Source organism: Rattus norvegicus, chromosome 7 (genome assembly GCF_021556685.1).
Source record: "Rattus norvegicus strain SHRSP/BbbUtx chromosome 7, alternate assembly SHRSP_T2T, whole genome shotgun sequence".
In the NCBI taxonomy this organism is placed as follows: domain Eukaryota; kingdom Metazoa; phylum Chordata; class Mammalia; order Rodentia; family Muridae; genus Rattus; species Rattus norvegicus.
In genome coordinates, this window is record NC_141540.1 from 82,872,324 (window position 1) to 82,891,957 (window position 19,634).

At 38.6% G+C, this 19,634-nt stretch overlaps 1 long non-coding RNA gene across 1 annotated transcript in view; it reads right to left on the minus strand.

The window, feature by feature from the left end:
* Positions 1–13,846: 13,846 nt before the first annotated feature.
* Positions 13,847–19,634, minus strand: part of LOC148004778 (uncharacterized) — a 199,629-nt gene continuing 193,841 nt past the window's right edge. Inside the window, exons 3-4 of the long non-coding RNA XR_015624783.1 lie at positions 16,537–16,647; positions 13,847–14,008 (exon numbers count right to left, since the gene is read on the minus strand). This is a non-coding gene — a long non-coding RNA (uncharacterized LOC148004778). The remainder of the gene's footprint in view (positions 14,009–16,536; positions 16,648–19,634) is intronic.

The following is a 19,634-nucleotide window of genomic DNA, read 5'->3' on the forward strand; positions in this document are numbered from 1 at the left end:
ATCTTTCCATCTTCTGAGGTCTTCTTCAATTTCTTTCTTCAGAGTCTTGAAGTTCTTATTGTACAGATCTTTTACTTGCTTGGTTAAAGTCACACCGAGGTACTTTATATTATTTGGGTCTATTACGAAGGGTGTCATTTCCCTAATTTCTTTCTCGGCTTGTTTCTCTTTTGTGTAGAGGAAGGCTATTGATTTATTTGAGTTAATTTTATACCCAGCCACTTTGCTGAAGTTGTTTATCAGCTTTAGTAGTTCTCTGGTGGATCTTTTGGGATCACTTAAATATACTATCATATCATCTGCAAATAGTGATATTTTGACTTCTTCTTTTCCAATGTGTATCCCCTTGACCTCCTTTTGTTGTCTGATTGCTCTGGCTAGAACTTCAAGAACTATATTGAATAAGTAGGGAGAGAGTGGGCAGCCTTGTCTAGTCCCCGATTTTAGTGGGATTGCTTCAAGTTTCTCTCCATTTAGTTTAATGTTAGCAACTGGTTTGCTGTATATGGCTTTTACTATGTTTAGGTATGGGCCCTGAATTCCTATTCTTTCCAGGACTTTTATCATGAAGGGGTGTTGAATTTTGTCAAATGCTTTCTTAGCATCTAATGAAATGATCATGTGGTTTTGTTCTTTCAGTTTGTTTATATAATGGATCACGTTGATGGTTTTCCGTATATTAAGCCATCCCTGCATGCCTGGGATGAAGCCTACTTGATCATGTTGGATGATTGTTTTGATGTGCTCTTGGATTCATTTTGCCAGAATTTTATTGAGTATTTTTGCATCGATATTCATAAGGGAAATTGGTCTGAAGTTCTCTTTCTTTGTTGTGTCTTTGTGTGGTTTAGGTATAAGAGTAATTGTCGCTTCATAGAAGGAATTCGGTAGTGCTCCATCTGTTTCAATTTTGTGAAATAGTTTGGATAGTATTGGTATGATGTCTTCTATGAAGGTCTGATAGAATTCTGCACTAAACCCGTCTGGACCTGGGCTCTTTTTGGTTGGGAGACCTTTAATGACTGCTTCTATTTCCTTAGGAGTTATGGGGTTGTTTAACTGGTTTATCTGTTCCTGATTTAACTTTGGTACCTGGTATCTGTCCAGGAAATTGTCAATTTCCTGAAGATTTTCAAGTTTTTTGAATATAGGCTTTTATAGTAAGATCTGATGATTTTTTGAATTTCCTCTGAATCTGTAGTTATGTCTCCCTTTTCATTTCTGATTTTTTTAATTTGGACACACTCTCTGTGTCCTTTCATTAGTCTGGCTAAGGGTTTATCTATCTTGTTGATTTTCTCAAAGAACCAACTTTTGGTTCTGTTGATTCTTCATATGGTCCTTTTTGTTTCTACTTGGTTGATTTCAGCTCTGAGTTCGATTATTTCCTGCCTTCTACTCCTCCTGGGTGTATTTGCTTCTTTTTGTTCTAGAGCTTTTAGGTGTGCTGTCAAGCTGCTGTTCTGCAGGCACTCAGCGCTATGAGTTTTCCTCTTAGCACAGCTTTCATTGTGTCCCATAAGTTTGGGTATGTTGTACCTTCATTTTCATTAAATTCTAAAAAGTCTTTAATTTTATTCTTTATTTCTTCCTTGACCAGGTTATCATTGAGTAGAGCATTGTTCAATTTCCACGTATATGTGGGCATTCTTCCCTTATTGTTATTGAAGACCAGCTTTAGGCCATGGTCGTCTGATAGCACGCATGGGATTATTTCTATCTTTCTGTACCTGTTGAGGCCCATTTTTTGACCAATTATATGGTCAATTTTGGAGAAAATACCACGAGGAGCTGAGAAGAAGGTATATCCTTTTCCTTTAGGATAGAATGTTCTATAAATATCTGTTAAGTCCATTTGGCTCTTGACTTCTCTTTGTCTGTTTACGTCTCTGTTTAATTTCTGTTTCCATGATCTGCCCTTTGATGAGAGTGGGGTGTTGAAATCTCCTACACTTATTCTATATGTAATCCTTTTATTTTATTTTATTTTTTGGTTCTTTTTTTTTCGGAGCTGGGGACCGAACCCAGGGCCTTGCGCTTCCTAGGCAAGCGCTCTACCACTGAGCTAAATCCCCAACCCCATGAAATCCTTTTAGAAAGGACACTACAGTGAGATACAAAATTTGCCCAAACAGTATTTCTCTCTCACAAACATATATGTTTATGTGTATACATATATGTGTGTGTATATTTGTATATGTATTTACACATACATATCTGTGCGTGTATTATTATGGTATGTATACATATGTATTGCCTTTTTTTGTACTTTTTCCTGGGGCTACTTTCCATGCCTCACCTCGCAGTGAGCTTAGTTCTTTCCTATTCTTTATGTGACCATGTTCTGTTGAAATCACTGGGGGGAATTTGCAAAGGGTGGTAATCTTCAGAAAGCAGAAGAGGAGAGGCGGGTTGTCTCACTTGTTAGATGCACATGGTTAATTCTAAGTTCACTACTATATTTGGGTTGGAAGGTATGTTGTAGCTGTGACTTTTTAATTATACATATGAAGGAGTGAAAAACTCTGTCCCTAAAGTCATAAAAGCTTGAGTTAAAGTATTTGACCCCAATTTCAGATCATTGTAATCTTGGCCTTAATTTCTCTGTGATTTATTTCCTTGTCTCCTGAGAGGAGTGGTATTTTATACATATCTACTTATTTGCTTAGATGTTGGATTTATAAATTCTATGTTATATCTAAAACATATAGAGAGACACTAGCTCTGATTTCGTTCTATCAATCAGAGAAATCTGTTGACCCCAGACCTTGTAAGTGGTTAGTGACAGAGCCTGACACCACTTCAAATCAGCAAATGACTTCCATGACCTGTGGGCCCCAAAAGAAAAAGAAAATCTATAAACACATTTCTGCAGAAGACACTGGAAGGAAAACGCCAACCCAAAGAAGTTATGTATATTTATAAAAACACTGGGCATAAATAATCTCACAAAAACAAAACAAAAGAAAGGAAACACACACACACACACACACACACACATATCACCACCACCACCACCACCACCACCACCACCATCACAATAACAAAATAACAGGAATTAACAATCATCATTGGTAATTGAGATCTTTCAATCTCTTTTATTAATTAATTAATTATTTTATTTATTTATTTATATCTGAAATATTGCCCCTCCCCAGTTCCCCATCCCAGAGTTCTTACCCTCTCCCCCTTCCCTTTACCTCTGAGAGGGTGCCCCTACCCTGTGGCATCAAGTCTCTACAAGATTTGGTGAATCCTTTCTCACTGAGGCCAGAGAAGGCAGTTCTCTGCTATATATGTGCTGGAGTCCTGGGACCAGTCTGAGTATGCTCTTTGGTTGGTGGCTCAGTCTCTGGGAGCTGTCAGGGGTCCAGGTTAGTTTACACTGCTGGCCAACTATGTGGTTGCTATCCCCTTCGGTTCCTTCAGTGCTTCCCCTAACTCTTCCATAGGTGTCCCCAACCTCCATCTGATGCTTGGCTGTGAATATCTACATCTGTCTCAGTCTGCTGGTGGTGCTCTCAGACAGCAGTCTTGCTAGTCTTCTGTCTGCAAGCACAACATAGCATCAGAAATAGTGGGATTTGTGCCTACCCATGGGACGAATTCCAAGTTGGGCCCATCACTGGTCAGATATCTATCTAGGTGCACCCAATTTCCCAGCAAGAAGACAGATTATAGAATAGATGCAAAACAGAATCCACCCTTTTGCTGCATACAAGAAATATACCTCCTCATCAAAAACAGACATTACCTCAGAGTAAAGGTTGAATAAAAATTTCCAGGCAAATGAACTTAAGAAGCAAACATATGTAGTCATGCAAATATTACAAAAATGAATTGAAAGGGCAGAAAAGGACACTCCATACACACCAAAGAAAATTCTACCAACGTGACATTTCAATTATTAACATCTTTGCCTGAAACACAAGGACACCCATGTTTATAAATAAAAAATGAAGACTTATCCATAACAAGGGAACATATCCATAGCAAGGCACTTAACCATAACAAGACGGTAAAGGGAGATGGGCATGTTAGCCCATACTTTAAGAATATTTGATTGACTTATCTAAAAATGAAGTGAATTCTAATCATGCTGACTGCTTTAAGAGGAAACAACTGTTTCATTTTTGCAGGTTCCTCTATATCTGTTCAGTGATTGTAAAACCATTTAGTGAAGGAGGTCCTGGGTGTGTAAGTAACTGAATGAAGGGTTGTTAACATGAGCATGGCCATGCCAAAGACCCTAGGGAAATGCCAAGATGTTTATAGGGATTCTACATGTGGTTATGGATATAATATGTAGAAAATGTTCATCAAATTTGCCCATCCCTCACATTTATGGCCCAAGGATTACTTCTCTATAGTCTTCTACTGAGATTAGCTAAACTTGTCCTCTTGATCCGTCTGTATACCATATCCATGTCTTCTTCTTTGTATGTTATAACCTGTCCTCTCTATTCAATAGGATATAATAAACACCCTGAACTCCAGGGTGCTGCTGTTTCTCCATCTGAGAGATAAGACTGACCTTATTTCAGCTTTTCTGTGTGTCTGTGGGTTTGTCTTTCTTTATTCCATTCCCACCTCAGTCAGATTTGTCCCTGGAACTAGACTGGACTGTGCAATTTGCTTGATATTTGTTTTCTAGAATATAGACCTTAGATCATAGCTAATTATTTTGTTGTTGTCCATTCAAATGGCAAAATAACAAAAGCAAAATAGCAATTTGGTCCTTGTTGAGAGAGCACACATGAAAGCATATATTGTACGCTGGAGGGTTTGGGTACACTGAACAATGTTGACGAAGGCAATTTTCCTCTCGTATTCTTTGTTTTAGAGCTAACCTATGTTAGAGATAATTTTTGTAGAGTTAACATGGGTAGGATTAATTTTCATGTAACCTACCACTATTCATAGATTAGTGTCAAGCCTTTCTGCAGAACACACAGATACATTCTATGCCAACACATTTGTAAGTCTGTAGATTTATACTTTGTTTGTATTTTTGCACGTTGCACTTTAGTCATATATTGTATTCATTTTTCATATGTAAGTATCCTGCTAATGGCGCTTCCCTACCCAGGAAAGCTAGTTCCCAGCTCTGGAAACTGCAGTTCTTCTGAGAAAGGTCCTCTGCATTTGCAATGAGAACTACTCTGGAACAGTATCTTGAAAAGGATCTGCCCAGAAAGACTGGTAAGACTGGAAAAAAAAACTCACCCATGGAATCACTTTAAACATCTTGGAGGAAATGCACCACCATCAAGATGCAAATATGTTTTTCATTTAAAAAGAAAAAAAAGTTTCTCTGTAGACACTGGTTTACATAGGATTTGGAGTCAGCATTCCAGTTTTCCAACTGATTGAAACCATTGGCTATTCTACTTGCTGATGTTCTTTGAGCTTAGTACCATCTGCTGTTCATTGTTAGAGCATGCAGAATTTCTGTGTATCCTCCAGCAGTTTTCTTTGCTATGGCCTTTTTTTTTTGGTTCTGCTTTCCTGGAGAGTGCCAGTAGAGCTTTTGCTGAAATCTGTGTTTTGGTGTAGATCTTCCATGACCTGAACTACAAATTTCCTAATTTCCAAAAGAAATAACAAAACACGTGTAAAGCATTATAGTTTAAATTATTCTGACCCTGTTACTCACACCAATGTTTTTGCTATTGATAAACACATTCGCTTTTGGTCCCCTCATTTTGTATTTTGCCCTTGAACTCATACTCATACCACTTAATTTAGGATGTGATCGGGTACAATTAGGCAATCGTTACCACCTGGCCTCTAAAAGCTTTCACTCACCTGTGGGATGGATTGTTGGAGTTTTAATTTCTGGTTACTCAGCATGCAACCATGGAGGTAGGATCTTAACAGGGATAATCGCATCATAATCGGGTCAGTAGTGTAGACCTTAATTCAATATGACCAGTGCCTTTATTATAAAAAGTAGAAACTGGGAATCAGAGACAAATGAAGGCAAAACGCTATGTGGAGATTGCAGCTACCTTGGCACAAGTTGAGGAGCCGATAGAAGCTGGAAGAGAGGTCTGGACCAGTCTTCCTTGGTGCTTTGAAGGCACCATCGCCCACCGATGCTTTGGTTTTAAACTTTCAGCTTCCAGTGTTGAGACAGGACATTTCTGCTGTTGAAGCACATTTCTGGCTCTTGGTTATTCCAACTATAACTGTCCACTACTCTTACTGTCCATTCATATTCTGTGTCTCGCTGTCTGTCTCTCTACCTCTGTCTCTGTCTTCTCTCTTTCTCTCTTTCCCCCACTCCCATTTTTCTCCCAATTTCTCTCTATGTAAACCAGGCTGGTCTTGAAATCCCTATATAACAGAGGATGACCCTTCTGCCTCCACCTCTAAATACTAGGACTACAGGCACATGCTACAAAACCCATTCTATCTCTTGATGTCGATTCCCATACCTTCCCAATTCTTTAGCAGGTAGAAAACCGATGTTGAAGAAGGGGACTGGTGGCATTGCCTTGGTGGCTGTCAATATTACACAAGTAAGAGACACTCAGGATGAGAGAAAATGGATGAAAAAGAAAAATATTAAATGAGGGAAATCATGTCTGGAAAAATATGTTTCATTATACTTTTCTAGTTTTTTATGGAACAGGGAATGCCTTTAATTTTGTAAATTAACTTTTCCCTCTGATAACTGATAATGTAGAAGCACAGATCTCATCTGAAAGGGAACGATAGATGGTTTATTCTGGAGTCAAAGTGAGTAACTATGACCCACGGACACAGATCTGGCAAACGCCATGTTCCACCATGGTAATCATTTTGTGAAGATATTAAAGTTACAGAATAAAAACAAATTTGCACAAGTCACTTTAGTGAGAAGATTAAATACAATCGAGTAGGAAACACTGCTGTAGGTCTTAGATGCTAAATGAGAACATTCTCAGGTTTTAGACTAATGGAATGTAGTAGTCAATTAATTTATCTCAAAAGATTTTACATGACACTCTTAAATGAAACAGGGGTTAAACATGACCCAATATATTGATTATGGATCAGCATTCCAACTCTTTACAATCATTGAAGCCTTGATTAGATGGCTAAACTTAGGTATACACATTTTGGGGTAGGCGGCAATCAAAAACTTCAGTTTACAAAGTCTTGTTTCAATTTCTCATTAATTATTATTGCTTATTTATTTAGATGTTTTGTTATTTATCACCTCCATCATGGTTTATATCTTACATAATCATTTCATTGAGTACTGGCCAGTTCTAACACTAAGTTAAACAACAGTGTTGCTGAGAGGTACTCTGGTTTTGTTTTGAAACATGTTTGTGGGTCAGATGTGGATCCCTTTTACTCTGTCTTGGGTGTTGTTGCGCTAGTCCAACCTCAGCACAAAGGTAAGCGTGATATGTTCCCAAATGGTCTGTAATTGTAAGCCAGACGGTTTTCTTCTTGCTTCTGCCCTCAAACCCGTGTTACCCATGAGCTTAAAATGGAATCTGTAAAAGATACTAGAACTGGAGAAGACAGACAGGGCGAGCATGAAATTATTGCCTCATGTTTCAACAAGGTTAAGAGACAGAGAGAAAAGCTAAGTCACTATATAAAGAGGAATAAGTTATGGCATGATGCAGATATGCTGATATTTTTATGGTCTATGCTTCCTGTGATCTACTGATAGCTGCATATGTGGAGTGAGACTTTTATATTTGGATGGCGAAGATATAATAGAGAAAAAAGGGAAAGGTTGGGATTTGACCTGTAGATATACTGCAAGGATATTTAATGTTTGCTTTTCTAAAAAAGTTAAAATTAAAGAAAACATGATATAAGGTTAATATTTATTAAATCTGGAACATGAGTTTTCATTGCATTAGTCCCTAATTTTTCCATATGTTTGAAATATTTTATAACAAAATATTTTAAAAAAATCTCAGCAGGGTGGAACAATGTGCTGACTATAACAAGATAAAATTTAAGAAAGAAGAATTTTGAAATCCTTAATCTTGAGTTAAACGGAAGTCTTACTGACTGGGTATTTACACAGTAGGGGGGATATGGGTTAAAATAAGAATATGTTTAAGTATTTAGATTTGGTTTGACTATAACTTCTTATGTCAATACTATGAAAACCTGCCAACAAATCCAATTCCTACTGAAGTTGAACAGTGTGAAAACAGGCTGCTCAATAGGAAAATGATGTCACTCTCAACTCTGCAGAATCAGGAAATCTTGCTCCACATGGAGATCCCAGAACGTGTGTGAGGAAATGGTCCCTGCAGTGGAAGGAGTTGAAGCTGTACGATAGGTGGCTGCTGGGCAGGATGGTTTAGGATAAGGCTCAGGTGGGTTGGGAGAGCCTTTACTGAGGTGTGGATTGTTTGATATGTCCTGAAATGATGAAACACATTTGCAAGGGATAGAATTTACAAGTAATTTCCGGTATTGCATGTTATCTACACATAGAGGGCTTGTGAAGGGTGGGAAAAGCCTGGATTGGCTCCATGTGGCGCGACCATCCCGAGAAAGCAGTGGGCTTTGCATGGTGCACGATTGTACCCAGGAAGCAGTGCGCTCCTTAGCACTGAGTTGCTTAAAACAAATACTTGATGAAGACAAATATTTACTATAAAAATGGTTACTATTATCTAGAACAGTGACTCTAGAAATTGGATACACACACTTAAAAAATCAATGAATTTCTACCTTATTATTCTTTCATGGAATATTAGTTTTCTAAGGACTGCTACAACCAAACAACCAAAACATAAGTAGATATTGTCTATTCTCACCAATATGTAAGAAAAGAGCATTTTAATACCAAAGTAATGAAATACATTTACATAGAATTGGTTTTTACTAATAAATGAAAGTTGGACACTTTAAAGCAATACTTTAATAAAGCATTTACATTTGAGACTGGGACATAACTCGGAAATAAAGGTGTTAGTCACAGAGCCTGATGACCTGAGTTTGATTGTGTTTTGTGGAAGGAAAGAACCAATTCCTCCCCTTCATCTTCTGACATACAGCTACACATGGAGACACATGTGCTCCCACACATGTACATGCCTCTCGCCACAAAATAAAACAAAAACTCCAAAGTACATGCTAAGATACTTTAAACTAAGGTAAAATAAAGAGAATTTTACCAAATTCTGCCTTTGGAATATGGTATTTTTTCTTAATTTATTAACTTGAGAATGCACAAATATAAGAATAAATATGGAATAAAATGTAAGCATTTAGATTATTTTGAAATCTATTTTTCATGTATTTTTCAAATATACTTTGTCAGTGACCTAGAGAAAATTCAAATTTCAAATACAATTTCACTTAACGTCAAATATTCCAGGTAGGTTGAGAGAAAGTGAAAGAACAACTTCAAATACAGGTATAGCTGATCCTTTGTCCTTCTTTTTAGGAGCAAATAGATCAATATCTGAGAACAAGGCATTTTAGAGGAAAGGATCTTAGGGCTCCAAATATTTGCTTACACACAGTGGCTCCAAGCTTAAAGTGAGGAAGAAAGCTGCAGCAATGCTATGGCAGTAGGGCGGGGTCAATGTGGCTCATGTCGTGGGACCCATAGGATTGGAATCAGTTTGTTTAGAAGACCTTATTTGAGAATTTTCTAGAATTATTTCTCAACATCACACATGTTTTTTGGTGTGAGAATTCTTTCATGAATAGGATGCCCTGTAGCACACCCAGCATCTGCTATCACATGCTTGCGGCAAATACCTCTTCCAGTTCCAATTACAAACATCAAAAATGTCTCTGAAAGAGTGAAGTGTAACCCCTTGCTTAAGAACCCCTTTGCGAGAAGGTCTGAAAAGTCACTTGGATCAGTCTACCTGAAGTGTCCTGACAGGTTACCACAAACTTTTCTTTGCCATCTCCAAGCACAGAGGATCTGATGCATGAGGGTGGGCAGGCTTACAGCTTGCCTTCCACTTATTTAGAGATCTTTGATCTTTTTGGACATACACAAAAATATCTGGGAACAAATTTCAGCCGCACTACACTGGAGGGAAACTAGTGAACCTTTAAATACCATTGCTACCCTCTTTGCATTAATCAGTTCTGGTGAATGCTGGACTATTTTTTTTTTTTATCTTGCTTTTTCTCTCTTCCCCAAAATAACCTCAAGGTATTTGAAAAAAAATTAAGTTTTTAGTCTGACTATTACATTTCCATCATCCAACAAAAGCCATCAAAACATTAACTTGATTATTTGGGGGAAAATCCTTACTTATGTAGACAACTTTCTCTCAAATAGATACATATGCGTTCCCTTGTTTTAGGTTTGGCTTTCTGCCTGGATAAAAGGCAGGAACTGATTTGTATTTCCCTTTGAGAAAAGAATCTGTGACCTTTTTGTTTTACATTGATTTTTTTTTTTAGAAATCTGGACCCACATACTGCACAGATGTAAACACCCTGTCTACTTCATCATAAAGGAAAATTCTGATTTGTGTGGGAGGAGAGGAGAGGAGCCCAGAGCTATGTCTGCCAGGTAACCTTGGGATTAGTGAAAAAAAAAGCAAAACACATTATGTACTAATAAATTTATTAAGTACTTTGAAGTATTCATTGATTTAATGAAGAGGAGGACAGTGGACAAAGAAGCTGGAACAAAGCACAGGTCTAAGAAGGGAAGATTGCTACAACGAAACAACTAAGATGTAAGTAGATATCACTTAGTCCTACCTCCATGGAAAAGCATGTCAAGATAATGGAATATACTAACACAGAATTCATTTTACTCATAAGCAAAAGTTGGCCACTTTAAACTCACACACACACACACACACACACACACACACACACCCTCTCTCACATACAACTGTATACATTTAGGACTTAGTGGATAAAGGTGTTTGTCATGAAGCCTGATAGCCTGACTTTGATTCCTGGAACTCAAATGTTGGAAGGAAAAATAATGTGACTTGGTTGTGTCTCTAGGAATTCACTGAATGTATTCCTCAATGTCGTGTATCAATGGTAGTTAGGAACAAGTCCTTAGGGAAGGACTTACATGAGGATATGAGGGTAGGATTGCCACAATTGCATGAGGCTATATACGGAGGGAGGACCTAAGTTAGCAAGCTCTTTTCGTCAATTGATGACCTAGCTGCCCTGGTATTCTATAGGTTCCCCACTAACAGACATACTCAATAGATACAGCTTCTTAATCTGGGGCTTCTATCCCTCTGACACTTAAACAGGAAGAAAATCAAAAACGTAATAGCAGAACCTTTCCTTGTCTTTTCTAGAAAAGGTTACATATACTATATAAATTTTTGTAGTGGGAGAGGGTCATAGAATACATACTATTATCACCCAAACCTTCATACACTAGAATACTACTGCTATATTTGGAAATATAGCATTTTTTGAACATTGACTCATCTCTCTTTCTCTCTTGTCTGTCTGTCTGTCTTTCTGTCTGTCTGTCTCTTATCTCCCTTTTTACCCATTTTCATTGTAATCTCCTCCTTCAAATGAGATTGACAATTTAACAATGACTTCTTCATTTGTTTAAGTCTCTACTTTTAAGACAGCTTTATTCTAGTCTTTGCAATGCCCACGTTCACCATTTATACATCTGCATTTGTAATATGAACTCATCAGAGAGTTCCTGTGACAGCATAAGGCACCCATAAATGCATGTTTTAAGAACACAGATAAATGGACAAGTTCCCTGCAGGCATCAGCATCACACTCTTAGAGCCTACACCCTAGCTAAACCCATTTATTTAGCTCACAGTTCTGCCTTGGCTATGGAAACTGCAGCAAGAGGTTTGGTTCTGTTCATCTTTGTAATTTGATGGTAGTTATGCTGTAATCATTGCAAGGTTTTCTTTCTGTGTGTTCTTGTGTAAATGTGTGAATGCTGTGTGTGGCATATGTACCTAGGGATATATAGACGGGAGCACCCACATGCATGGATGGAGGTGCGAAGAGGATATTGGTGTCAGTATCCTTTATCAATCTCCCTGCTATTCTTTCGAGGAAGGGTCTTTCAATGAGCCTGGAGCAAGGTTGCTGGCCCCAAAGCCCCTGTGAACATCCTGCCTCTGTCTCTGCTTCTGCAGTCCTTGGTTACTTTAGGTGTATTTGTAGTATTTTTCCCCAAGCTTGTGTAGACCAGCAAGCACACTTACCTGTTGAGCCATCTTCCTCGCCCTAATACCTGTCTAGCCTTTGGAGTTCAGTTATAGCAAGAGAAAACAGATTAAGAGGATTATGATGGCAAATTCCCTGTATGCTAAATCATCTTCATGTTTGGAAAAAAACACTTTATTTTGTCTTGATCTCATGTTCTCCAGAACGCTGAACCTCACTTATGATCAAAACAATTTATTTTGATAAAAGGCTCTAACCGCAGTGGCAGAATATCAGAAGTTACTTGAGAACATAAATCTAGTAGCATTGGTATTAAACCTTTAACTAACTGCTTCAGAGTGGAAGAGTGGGATAGAACAGAGCAATCATTTGTTTGTTCAGTTGCTTATGTGTTTGGGCTATGGGGCAAGAATTCTTTCAGATTCAGATATCACAGGAGTCATAATCAAATGAAAAGCTCAAAGAAGTAGTAATGGAAACCCAAACTGTTAGTGTTTCAAATCCTCCAGTTGTTCAATTATTTGGTTCACTTACTTTTTTACTATTAAGATGATCAAGGTCTCCTCTTAGTATTTTTGGCTGAAAGAATGCTATCTTGTCTTTTACCTTCTTTTTCCAGTCAATCAAAAAAAAATCAAGATTCGCCTTTTGTCTATTCTTTTCTATCTATACTGACCTAAAGATAAGGTGAAACTTCACTGTGTTGTTTTGATCACAGGAGGAAACGTCTCAATTTTACTTGTGTAAATATTCTTGAATTTAAAGTTTCTCTCTCTCGCTCTTTTTTTAACCAAGCTTATTTCAGAAGCTAAGAATTTAATTATTCTTTTCTTTTATATTTTAATTTATTTCACTCATTTGCCCTTGTCTGGAAGTTTATTTTTGGCTTCTGGCTGACTTGTGTTATAAAATCCAGCTTTTATGGATTTCATTATTATATAATAATTATATAACCATATAAAAGAAATCTATAAACATAATATTTACAATGTGCTATAAATATAAATAAGTATTTAGTATAAATAAAACAAATACATGTAAACTTAAAATTAATATACTTTCTTAAAGTTTCATTTTCTTAAAAATGTTAAAATTTTATGTGTATGAGGGTTTTCCTGAATGTTCATCTTCATACAATGTGTGTGCCTTATGTCTGAGGAGGCCAGAAAGGGTATTGGATACCCTAGAACTGGAGTTGTGGTACATGTTCTGGAATGCAAACTCAGTTCTTTTGGAAGAGCGGCAGGTGCTCTTAACCACTGAGCTATCTCTCCAGCCCTAGTTTCACATTCTTAATAAATTACCTTTATGAATGTATTATATCTTACTTAAGCAATTTGTAGATGTATTAATTACTGTTCACAATAGTAAAAAGTAGTACCTGTCAGAACGACTTAAGAGAGTCAGGTTTGCTTTGGCTCACAGTGTAAGATGGGTTTCTATTCTTCATGGCAGGGAAGACATGGTGAGAATAGCCTAGTCCTTGTGGGGCGGGAAGATGACACAACTGCTTATTTACCGACTAGCAGATGTGAAGCAGAGAACGCTAAGGCAGAATGAGAGAGCAGAGCCTTCTAGGCCACTCTGGTGATTATCTTTTGTCCTCTAGGTCCCATGACCTAGGGTCTAGGACCTTCCGAAGCAGCACTATCAGCTAAGGAGGATGGTTTCAAATGCATTAGCCTGTGTGAGATATTCCTTGCTCAAACCATGCTCTTACCATTAGATGAGGATAAACATCCTTATTGTCAGAGTCATCACTCGCCCTTTCACATCTGATGTTTTCGAGCATAGAAGGCTTTTGGTAAACCCACAGAGCAGCAGTCACAGTGACCTTCGAACTGGTTGCATATCCAAAACTCATTACAGTTGTGGCAGAGACCTATAGAGAAAGGCAAGGAGAATGGGTGGGAATGAATTCTCTTGTGGTGACCACGGGTAAGGAAGAAGGAGGTTGAGATGATTAACTTCAGTTCTAATTTGACTGGAAACCTTTGAGAAGACACTTTAGTGTGATATTGAGATCATGATGGTACTGAAATAAACTAAATTTACTTACAATGTCATTTCATATTTATTCCTGTCAATCATGACTATGTTATGTTTTCTTTTATATTTATAACTTTTTTTTATTAACTTGAGTATTTCTTTTTTTTTGTCCTCACATACTTTTATTTTTTCCCAGTACACATTTTTCCAACAACATTACATTTTTTTTTTATTATTAACTTGAGTATTTCTTATATACATTTCGAGTGTTATTCCCTTTCCCAGTTTCCGGGCAAACATCCCCCTCCCCCCCCTTTCTTATCCGTGTTCCCCTCCCCACCCTCCCCCCATTGTCCCCCTCCCCCCAACAGTCTAGTTCACTGGGGGTTCAGTCTTAGCAGGACCCAGGGCTTCCCCTTCCACTGGTGCTCTTACTAGGATATTCATTGCTACCTATGAGGTCAGAGTCCAGGGTCAGTCCATGTATAGTCTTTAGGTAGTGGCTTAGTTCCTGGATGCTCTGGTTGCTTGGCATTGTTGTACATATGGGGTCTCGAGCCCCTTCAAGCTCTTCCAGTTCTTTCTCTGATTCCTTCAACGGGGGTCCTATTCTCAGTTCAGTGGTTTGATGCTGGTATTCGCCTCTGTATTTGCTGTATTCTGGCTGTGTCTCTCAGGAGCGATCTACATCCGGCTCCTGTCGGTCTGCACTTCTTTGCTTCATCCATCTTGTCTAATTGGGTGGCTGTATATGTATGGGCCACATGTGGGGCAGGCTCTTAATGGGTGTTCCTTCAGTCTCTGTTTTAATCTTTGCCTCTCTCTTCCCTGCCAAGGGTATTCTTGTTCCCCTTTTAAAGAAGGAGTGAAGCATTCACGTTTTGATCATCCGTCTTGAGTTTCATTTGTTCTAGGGATCTAGGGTAATTCAAGCATTTGGGCTAATAGCCACTTATCAATGAGTGCATACCATGTATGTCTTTCTGTGATTGGGTTAGCTCACTCAGGATGATGTTTTCCAGTTCCAACCATTTGCCTACGAATTTCATAAAGCCGTTGTTTTTGATAGCTGAGTAATATTCCATTGTGTAGATGTACCACATTTTCTGTATCCATTCCTCTGTTGAAGGGCATCTGGGTTCTTTCCAGCTTCTGGCTATTATAAATAAGACTGCAATGAACATAGTGGAGCACGTGTCTTTTTTATATGTTGGGGCATCTTTTGGGTATATGCCCAAGAGAGGTATAGCTGGATCCTCAGGCAGTTCAATGTCCAATTTTCTGAGGATCCTCCAGACTGATTTCCAGAATGGTTGTACCAGTTTGCAACCCCACCAACAATGGAGGAGTGTTCCTCTTTCTCCGCATCCTCGCCAGCATCTGCTGTCCCCTGAGTTTTTGATCTTAGCCATTCTCACTGGTGTGAGGTGAAATCTCAGGGTTGTTTTGATTTGCATTTCCCTTATGACTAAAGATGTTGAACATTTCTTTAGGTGTTTCTCAGCCATTCGGCATTCCTCAGCTGTGAATTCTTTGTTTAGCTCTGAGCCCCATTTTTTAATAGGGTTATTTGTTTCCCTGCGGTCTAACTTCTTGAGTTCTTTGTATATTTTGGATATAAGGCCTCTATCTGTTGTAGGATTGGTAAAGATCTTTTCCCAATCTGTTGGTTGCCGTTTTGTCCTAACCACAGTGTCCTTTGCCTTACAGAAGCTTTGCAGTTTTATGAGATCCCATTTGTCGATTCTTGATGTTAGAGCATTCCAGTGCCCATGTGTTCTAGATGCTTCCCTAGTTTTTCTTCTATTAGTTTGAGTGTATCTGGTTTGATGTGGAGGTCCTTGATCCACTTGGACTTAAGCTTTGTACAGGGTGATAAGCATGGATCGATCTGCATTCTTCTACATGTTGACCTCCAGTTGAACCAGCACCATTTGCTGAAAATGCTATCTTTTTTCCATTGGATGGTTTTGGCTCCTTTGTCAAAAATCAAGTGACCATAAAACAGCTATCACTGATTTCCGTCTTTTCTCTGCTGTTTCTTAGATACTCTCACTAGAAATAGGTCTTTATCCAGACCTGCGACCCACTGCAATGAATGTTTGCAAGTAAAGCTGTTTGGGCTAAAGGAGGAAAGAAGAAACACACCATGACACACTGAAGCTCCCACAGTGACTTGTTCTTTTTCTTTTGGGGAGAACATTGCAAGGGCAGGGCATGGATATGAAAGGAGAGGGAGATGAGTGGGATTGGAGCATGTGACGTGAAATCCACAAAGAATCAATAAAATGTTAAAAAAATAGACATCTCACTCTGGTAATGCTTGCTGTTAAATATTATTTAAAATTATTCTCTAAGTTCATAGCTATGATTAGCACATTAATTTCAGAATATTGTTATTCAGCCAAACTAAGCACTCACCTCTAGTTATCTGCACAGTTTGCACGTCCATGTGAATAACCATATCTTTTAATAGTGACAATTTAACTTCTTTCCATATTCATAATTCTTCTCTTTGACACTGGCCAGGGCCTGAAATATAATTTGTAATCAAGCAGTAATTCATGGCCCTCATTCTTAATCATGACATGTAAATTAATGCTATCAATATCACGCCAATGGTGTAATATTGCTTGCTACCTTTCCTTGTACAAATCTATTATCCAATCAGGAAGACTTTCTCTTCTATCCCTCCTTTATATAGAATGCTGTTCAGTTCTGTTTGAAAGAATTTTCTATTATTTCAAACACTTTTCTGACTTTAATAATCTGATCATATACATTTTCTCATTTAACTTCGAATACTGTGATTTACATTTATAAATTTTAATGTTCAATTACCTTTCTTTACTTATAATAATTCGCTCTTGCATTTGAATCAATACATACCAACTGACAGATATAGAAACTGTAATTTTTCCCCCACATTGTCTTACAGTTTCTATTGCTGTGAAAAAAATACCATGACTCAAAGCAACTTGGGGAAGAAAGGGTTTATTTTATCTTACTTTACAAGGTGGCAGTCCTCAGGGCAGGAACCTGGGGACAGCAGCTGATATAGGCACGGTGGGGTACTGCTCTCACTAGCTTGCGTCCATATGGCTTCTTCAGCCTACTCTTTCATACACCCCATGAGCACCTGCGAGTGACCACAATCTACTGGGCCTTCCACATCAATCATCAATCAAGGAAATGCCTGGCAGGCTTGGCTACAGGCTGATTTCCTGAAGGCAACTTTTCAACTGAATTTCCCCCTTTTTCAGATAACTCTAGTTTGTGTTAAGATGATATGAAACTAAACAACATGCACACACACACACACACACACACACACACACACACACACAATGCTTGAACCAGCTATACCTTGTGCACTGGCTTACCTAAGCTCCTTAACTTATGCAGCACCTCTCAAACTTACAACTATTTGGTGTGTGTGTGTGTGTGTGTGTGTGTGTGTGTGTGTGTATGTGTGTGTTTGTGTGTGTGTGTGTGTGTGTGTGTGTGTGTAGAAAACACAAATTTCCCTGTTACTAACTGTAGCAATGGAATTGGGAAGTAACTCTCTTGTGATCTTGACATCACCAGAAGTACATTCTCTGAGCAGCATTGTCTGTCCCACTCTTTTCATCTCCAGTCCCCTGTCTCCAACATTCATATTCCTGATTACATGAACTCATTTTTGTAGTCTTCATATCAAAATCACATCATCTGGCATTTGTGTTCTCTGCTTGGCTTACGATGTCCAAACATAACATCCCCCACTATCAGCTACATTGTCCCAAATGACGTAATTCCCTTCTTAAAGGAGGAACAGCATCACATTGTATAGCACTGCTACATTTTCTTCACCTACACACCTCGTAGTTTGATTCTATATCTGGGCCCTTCTGAATGGTTCTGCAATAAACCTGAAAATGTAAATGGCTCTCTGATGCGTTGATTTAATTTTCACAGTGGGGCTGCACCTGGACTACTAGTATTTCTCTTTTACGATTTTTTTATTAGATAGATTTCTTTACTTACATTTCAAATATTATTCCCTTTCCCAGTTTCCTGTTCATAAGCCCCCATCCCCTCCCTCTCCCCCATACAGGTATTCCCCCCATCTGTCCCCCTTACTGCCCCCCCATATTCCCCTGCACTGGGGGTCCAACCTTGGCAGAACCCCTTCCACTGGTGCCCCAACAAGGCTATTCTCTGCTACATATGCACTTGGAGCCCTGGATCAGTTTCGGTAGTGGTTTAGTCCCTGGAAGCTATGGTTGGTTGGCATTGTTGTTCATATGGGGTTGCAAGCTCCTTCAACTCCTTCAATACTTCCTCTAATTCCCCCCAAGGAGGTCCTGTTCTCAGTTCAGTGGTTTGCTGCTAGCATTGACCTCTGTATTGGACATGCTCTGGATGTGTCTCTCAGGAGAGATCTATATCCGGTCCCTTTCAGTAAGCATTTTTTAGCTTCATCAATCTTATCTAGTTTTGGTGGCTGTATATATATGGACCACATGTGGGGCAGGCTTTGAATGGCCATTCCTTGAGTCACTGCTCTAAACTTTGCTTCCATATCCCCCCTCCTATGGATATTTTTCCCCTTTTAAGAAGGAGTGGGAGCATCCGCATTTTGGTCATCCTGCTTCTTAAGCTTCCTGTGGTCTGTGGGTTGCATCTTGGGTAGTTCCAGCTTTTGACTGATGCTTAAAACTACAATTGACCTATACTTGTAGTTAGTGCATGCATGTGTGCATGTGTATGCAACGTTTTGTGTGTGTGTGTGTGTGTGTGTGTGTGTGTGTGTGTTTGAAGATAAAATTAAACTAAAAAGGCAGAAAGGAATCTATTCTTTCCTAGTTGTCAGATGTATTTTGTATATGACTAAAATTTGTGGCAAACTGTACTTTCCAAAATTGGTCATAGCAGTTTCAATACCACTTTGGAATGGAACTTGTGACTGAGTGGCTAAGTACTAAGACGCCAAGTGACTTTTGTTTGGCTGTCTTTCTGGGGATGCTTCTTTGCCATCATGTTGTGAAGGAGTCTAAGCCATATGAAGAAGTCACAGCAGGTGTTCTAGCTGACAGTTGGCCCCAACCAAGGTCACACTTCAATCAGCCAGATGTGTGAGTAACTGAGCTTTCGGAAGGTTCTTGGCTTCCTGCTAACATCCAGTGTTCCCAGTGATGAATAGTGAGTGCAGAGAGGAGCTGTCCCCACTGAGCCCTGCTCCAACTAGCAAGCTGGAGCAACACGGATGCTGCTATATTAATCCTCAGACTTCTGGCGTGCTTCACTCCTCAGCCTTAAATAATTCACAATCCAAAACTAGTCTGTTAATATCCCTCCTCTGAAAATGTTTGGTTGTCCAGAGCTTTACTCAAACCTTTGCATTTTTAATAGGTTTAAAAATTTTTGTTTATAAAGTTATTCTTGAATGCATACTTAAACTTGATTAACCGTTTATTTTAACCAAAACAACTTAATGTAAAGGGATAATAATTTTTATTCCTTACTTCCAGATCCAC